The sequence below is a fragment of the Rhinolophus sinicus genome, chromosome 15 (genome assembly GCF_057876585.1).
Source record: "Rhinolophus sinicus isolate RSI-liver-muscle chromosome 15, RSI-T2T, whole genome shotgun sequence".
Classification (NCBI taxonomy): Eukaryota; Metazoa; Chordata; class Mammalia; order Chiroptera; family Rhinolophidae; genus Rhinolophus; species Rhinolophus sinicus.
In genome coordinates, this window is record NC_142515.1 from 91,063,398 (window position 1) to 91,070,020 (window position 6,623).

Consider the following 6,623-nt stretch of genomic DNA (forward strand, 5'->3'; position numbering starts at 1 on the left):
CCATCAGCTGAGTTAGAAGCCCATGCCTGAGGCATGAAAACATTTCCACATTCTTGACTCCCTGTGGGGCCAGGATTTTGGTGGGTGTGGGCTGCAGCGGGGCTTTGAGGCGAGTCTCAGCTGGTCCATTCCTGTTTCTCTGCTTTCTATCTCCCTAAGGCCATGAAGCACTTTGTTGATCCTCCCTGAAGACAGAGTAAAACATCATATGGAAGTATGATGATTGGGTGTTCACGCTCTTGTGTGAGATGTGCCTCCCTCAAACCTTGTTACAACATCAGCACATTACCCATCTGACGTTTAAAAAAAAAAAAGACATCATATGATAACATCACACAGTCAGAACTTCAAAACCAGGGGAGATCACCATAGAACCCCCTAGTTTCATGCATGAGGAAACTGAAATCCAAAGATAAAGTTTGGCACGGGGTGTTGGGGGGTGGCTATCACTCTGGGTCTGACGCGGCTACAAACTCCCTAAGTGACTTTGCATGGGCTATTTTCTGCTCTGGGCCTCAGTTCTCTCTCCAGTAAGATAGAGAGGGTTGTTTTAATATGAATTAAGAGCAACGTGTTAATGCACAAGGTTGGAAGGGGCTCAGGCTGTGCCGTCTCCTCTGAGAGGCTCTGAGCCGGTTGCCAGATGAGAAACCTCACCCTGTGGCCGCCGGCTTTGAGACCCTGGCAAGTCACATCACTTCTTGACGTTTTAATGTCCTCAGCTACCAAGTGGGGATAGTAATAGTACCCCCTCATAGGATTGTTTGCAAGTTTAAATAGTACATATAGTCCAATGCTGAGCATGTAAGAGACTCTCAATTAATAATAATAATAATAATAATAATAATAATAATAAATAATAAATAATAAATAATAATAATCTGAAGCTCCTGGATGACTGGGATGGCATCATGATCGTTACCAGCTCCCTTGCCCTCTGCTCCTGTGTCAGCACCCCAGGGGTCTGGTCTGCCTGGCTTCTCCCCATCTCATTTGATGCCTTGCCCCGGGGTCTGGTAAGCTGAAATGACCACACCCCTCAGAGCAATGCTTTGGCTGGGACAAGGTGCGTTGGACCCTCCATACAGCCCTCCCCCTTCTCAGCCATGACCCTGGGAGGTAGCTGCAATTTCCCAAGGTAGCTGTCTGCTCACTCTGGCTGGTTGGAGCCCGAGAGAGGACTTTTCGGTCAGTGAAGGCCAGGGACAATGCAGCTGCCCTGTTGGTCCCTCACCACTGTCTCTACTTCAGGAAACTTCTGGCCAGCATTCCCTGACCACTTGCCCATCCAGGGTTGAATAATGCCCATTATTCATAATAAGAGTCCTTAGCATCCTGGTTGTCCACCTGCCTGCCATCTTCCTCTTTTTAACCAAGCCAGAGCCACGTGCATATATTTTTATAGAAATTTCTGCCCAGGAGGTGAAGGAAGGGAAAGGAAAGAATAGAGGAGACAAAGCGAAGGGAGAAGGAGAAGTAAGGAAGATTGACAGGAGACAAGAACGGAGGCCTGTAAAAGCGGATGGAGTGGGTCCTGGACCAGTCCCAGACTTCATGGGGAACACAGAGCTTTGGGGAACTGGGGGTATTCTCCCCTGGTTATAAAAAGTCAGGGCCAGAGTCTCCTCAGATACCAGCCAGGTCAACCTCCTGATTTTACTGAGAACCCCCAGTTCTAGACTCCCCTGCAGGACCTCTTACACCATTCTCTTTCTTGGGTTGTTGGCGTCCCAGTACCAAGAAGGCTCCAGGGCTAGGGCAAAGGGTGTAGGGATGGGTCTCGCCTGGAGCCGGGCAAGGGGAGTTCAGGGCACAGACGAGGACCAGGTCCCTTGCTGGATGACCCTCCACACAATCCTTCAACCTGCGTCAAAAGCAGCTACAACCTTAAACTCGTCTTTGGTTACTGACCCACAGCAATGTCCATGGGGTGGGGGTGGTCCAAGTTCAGGACCACCTTGAACTGACCTTGACGAGAACAATGAGCCCTCTGAGGATTTCCTAAACAAACTCTCCGCCCAGTAGGGCTGCCTGATTTAAAGCAGCCTCATTGCAACTCAATTTATTTTTAAGATTCCCCATTCTGTGCCATGCATTCCTTTACCTGGGAGCAGTCAACAGGAAGTAATCCACACTCACAAGAGACCACTTCTGAGGGTCAACAAAAAACTCTCCCATCCTTAACATCACGCTGTAATGGAACCAGCTGCTGAGGGAGAAAATGGGCCAGAAGAGATGAGACTGGGCGCTCCTAAACCACACAGCTCCCCTGCCCCCTCTCCCAGCCTCTTCCCTACCCCCTCTATGGCACTGCAGCCACATGGGGAACAGTTGGGGCTTTTTATAATCTTTATTTGTTAACACTTCAAAGCTATTTTTTTTCCATGCTGCAAGAGATGCCCATGCCTCATGAAAAAGATGTGAAAAAACACAAGTCTATTTTGGGGTGCTCAGCCTCCTCAGAGCTTCTCTCTTGCTGCTTTGCAGGGCTCCAGGACCAAGCCTGTCCTCTCTCAGGTCTGCAGCTTGCTTGAAATGGAGGATCTTAGGCCTGGACGCACTGGCTAGAGGGTGCACTTGTAACTTGTCTGCCTTATCACACAGGGCAGAAGTAACACCGTCTAGCTTCTTGGTGCTGTAGGCTTGCCTGGTGGTGGTTTCTGGTGCCTGTCCTAAGAAATTAATATCCCCAGAGACTAGGGGTGGACGATGCATTTCCCTCCATGGCATTAGAGGTGGTACTTGCAGCTCTTTAAAGATGTAAACCAACAAGGGCTCACGTTTTTGTTTTGGGGGCTTTTTGTTTGTTTGTTTTGTTTTTGCTGAATGAAGAGCTGCTTCAAAGCTGCTCTAGATGCAGCATATGGAAGCCCCAGCCAGCTGTGGATTCCAGGATGCAGGGCCAGGGTAGAGTGACAAAAGGAGTCTGCATGCAGACCTCGGGCAGCAGGGGCTGGTGGCAGCCTTGTCAGACCAACCTGGGAGTAGATTCTTCAGGTCTAGTTACTGCCTGGAGCAGCCCTGCCAGCAGCAGCCCTGCCAGCACACAGTGTGGCTATACGCAAGGCTGAAAGGGGCCAACTGGGCTTTGAGGATCCCAAGCAGAATTCTCACTTGTGTTCCTTTCACAGCCTCATCCAGTTTGTTCATTTCCTCAGGAGACCCACTGGACACCAGGGCCAAAATGAGCATCAAATGTTCCAACCCTGGTAGGTTAGACTGTCAGAATTCCGTCCCCCTTCCCAGTCTTGCCCATACCCTCTGTGCCATCTGCTCTTCATAGGCAACCCAGGTGGCATACACTCAAATGAGAGTTGGGTCCCCCTTTACACAGGGGTGTTCAGCATAGGTCTATGAAGGGGAGTAGGCAGAAGTGAAGGAAGAGTTAGAGGGATCACACAATCCCTGATCTCAGCCCTGGGAGGAGCCATGAGATCATATAGCCAAGCCCTGTCTTTGGGCAAGTAATATTGTTATCCTCAATGAAAGACCAGAGAGGTTAAGTTTCTTTCCCAAAGTCACACAGCCAGTTCTTGGTGGAGAGGAGACGAGGAAGGCTGCTGTTGCTCACATCCCTGCCTACACCACCAGGTTTGGGGGTTTCCCCTTCCCTTGGTTTTCTTTCTGGCTTGTCACCACGCTGCTCCTTGGGGGTTGTCACAGAGATGCCCTTCCATTACCCTTTAATGACCCAGTGCCAACTGCTTCCAGAGGTGTCTGGCTTCTCCAAGCCTGTCCTTGATCATTCCCTATCTCTCCTGAAATTCTAGAATTTTCTTTGGCCAAACTCATCCCAAGGTTGTGACTGACCATTTAAGGAAAATGAAAGTGGGGATAAATGCAAAATTAGATTCTCTCTCTGCCTCTTACTACACGTCTAACACTACGCCCTTCCCCCAAAATACTTCCTTCTTGCATTCTCGGCCCTGGCAGCCATCAGCTGATATTTTGCTGAGTCCCAATTTGGGTCAGGAGCTGCTCAAATGAAAATACAGGCCTTCCGTGCTAGGAACTCATATTAGATGTCAGTGCTGGAATGAACCTTGGAAGTCACCTGACCTTGTACATGAGAAAGTTGAGGCCCAGAGAGGAGATGGAATTGTCCAACATCACACAGCTCAGCAAGGACAGAATCCAGGCCTCCGGACAGACAATGAACTGCTCTTTCCAAATTTCCAAGCCAGTTCAGAATGTGCAGATGTCCGCAGCATGGGATGGGCCATGACCCCAGCTCTTGCCGTTGCATAGCCCCTTGCCTCCCTGGGCGACCTCTGTCCTGGCCTCCAGGCAGGGTATCTCAGCCTATTGAGCCTGGACAACGGCAACCAAGGTCTTGCCCCGAGTAAGACCCTCCATTTGGGTTGGCCGTCCTGGCGCTTCCTCTTTGTGTAATCACAGTGTGCGCATTCTTTCTCCCACTATCTTCCCCTGCCTTGCCCCATTCTCTTTAGTCCAGCCCAACCCGGAGATTAGAGGGAGCTGCGAGCAATGGCAACCAGATGAAAAGGCCGGTACAGCCTGTGCAAGATGTCTCTGGACAACATGTGAGTAGCCAGTGAGTGTTGTCTCCTCTTTCCCATCAAGTTCCCCACCCCAAACATTCATTCATCCATCAAGCATTTATTGAGTGCTTGTTGCCAGACCAGCACAAAGGATACTCTTTTGAATAAGCGTAATCCCTTCTCTAAAGAGTTCTCAGTACTGTGAGGGAGTGAGAGAGACCCAGTGTAGAGTAGTGTGACTGGTATTATTAGGGGAGCTCAGAGGAAGGGCAGGAAATCCAGACTTTGTGGGGGTATTCATGGAAGGCTTCCTGGAGGAAGTGACATCTAGGCTAAGACTTGAAAGATGAGTAAGCATTACCCAGGTGCAGGGGTTGGGAAGAAGAAGAGTGTTCAGGCTGAGGGCAACTGCTTGCTCTCGGTTGGTTCGTTCTGAACTTTGTTCCAAGCACAGGGTGGCAGTACCACGTGCTCCTGCACACTCGGGGCTGGGGAGCAGAGCTCACATCACAAGGTTGGTGGGGTGGGCTTCACAGCGGCTCAGTTTTCCAGGAAAGGGGTGGAGAGAAAAGAGGTAAGGCGCCCGTGAATAGCTGACAGTCTGGAGTTGCCTGTGAAGCAAATGGGACCGGCAGGTTGGAGGAGGGCACCACAAGCTTGGCTGGCACTGGGAAAGGACCTGCAGAGCCACAGGGAGAGGAGGGCTTGCTGGCACTGGCTGAGAGCCTGCTGTGTGGGTGCCTTCCTGAAAACCAGGATGGAGAGTTCTTTCCCCAGACTAGGCCTCCTGGCCACAGGCTTTGGGAAAACAGCAACCATGTATGAAACATCCTCGAGGAGGATGGTTATGGAGAGGGATTGCCTTTTGGGGTCCAGTTCAAGGGGTTTATGTCACTGGGAAGTAGATGTCACAAGAGGGCTTTGGTGAGGGAAGAGATATTAGGGCAAGTCGGAGACTGGATCCCAGTTCAAGATGCCAGGTGCCCCTCAGGCATAGCCAGGCATTGCCCCCCTCACCCTCCACCCTCTCCTGGGGTGAGTAAGCCAGGCTGTGGCAGGGCATTTCCCAGGCCAACCAGTGGAAGGACCGTGTGGAAGCCCAACTAACCGTGGGAGAATAAACAGCTGATTCTGAAGTGCTACAAAGAAATGGGCAAAATGGTGTGTGTGTGTGTGTGTGTGTGTGTGTGTGTGTGTGTGTGTGTGACAGAAGAAAGGAGGAGGCAGAGAAAGAAAGAGGCCAGAAGACTTTCTGGAAAAATATCCCACCAGGCCTGATTTGAGAAGTAATCTGGAGCAAGGAAAATAGACTCCCTAGGGCTGGGGTGGGAGGGGGGCAAGGGGAGGGAGAGTGAGGGAGCTGCTTGTGTTATGAGACATTGCTGAAGGCTGAGAGCTGGGGACAGGGACAAGGCTCAGAGTGGGTGCTGACAACTCTTGGGTTACTGGCAAGGGACCCAGCCTACGGGAATGACTGTTTTCCAGGATTCTGGCATTGGAAGGCCGGGCAAAGATGAAGCAAATGTGGTAGCCAGCTCTTTGGCCCAGGAGTCAAGATTCTGTGGCTGTCTTGAGTAACTGGGAGGGGTGAGTTGAAGGCCAGGACTGGGTGAAGAGAAGGCCTGGCATCAGCCACAACTGAGGCAGAGGCTGAGAGCTGAAGCTTAGTGGTGATCTGCCTCTCACATCAAGAATCTTTGCCCTGCTGTGGGGAAAAAGCTGGGAGCTGGTGCCTGGAGATCCTGGTCATTGAGCCGGGAGAAGAAACCACGGGAGGGCCTCGTAGGCTGGCCTGAGGGAGAGATCTGTGCAGGCCCCCAGCCCAAGGTGGATGGGATTGTTCAACAGTGATAATGGACCAAGTGGGGGGGGGGAGAAATTTGGTTTTAGAGGAGGAGGGGACTTTGAGGAACTATGACAACAGGAGAGGCTGAGTGGGGCTGTAACTGGGAATGTCTGAGAGGTAAGAAAGTCAGGAAGGACTTTGGTTTGAAGAAAAGCTGAAAGAGGATTGTGGGCAGAAAGCAGGGCTGGAAATCAAGGTGATTCCCCTTCCCCTCACCCCTCCCACCCCCAGCAGAACATCTAGCTCTGCCTGAGACAGTGTACAGAACGTGAGCA

The 6,623-nt window shown here is 51.2% G+C and overlaps 1 pseudogene; it reads left to right on the forward strand.

The window, feature by feature from the left end:
- The first annotated feature begins 203 nt into the window (after window positions 1-203).
- Window positions 204-299, forward strand: LOC141572989 (small nucleolar RNA U13; annotated as a pseudogene).
- The last annotated feature ends 6,324 nt before the right edge of the window (window positions 300-6,623 follow it).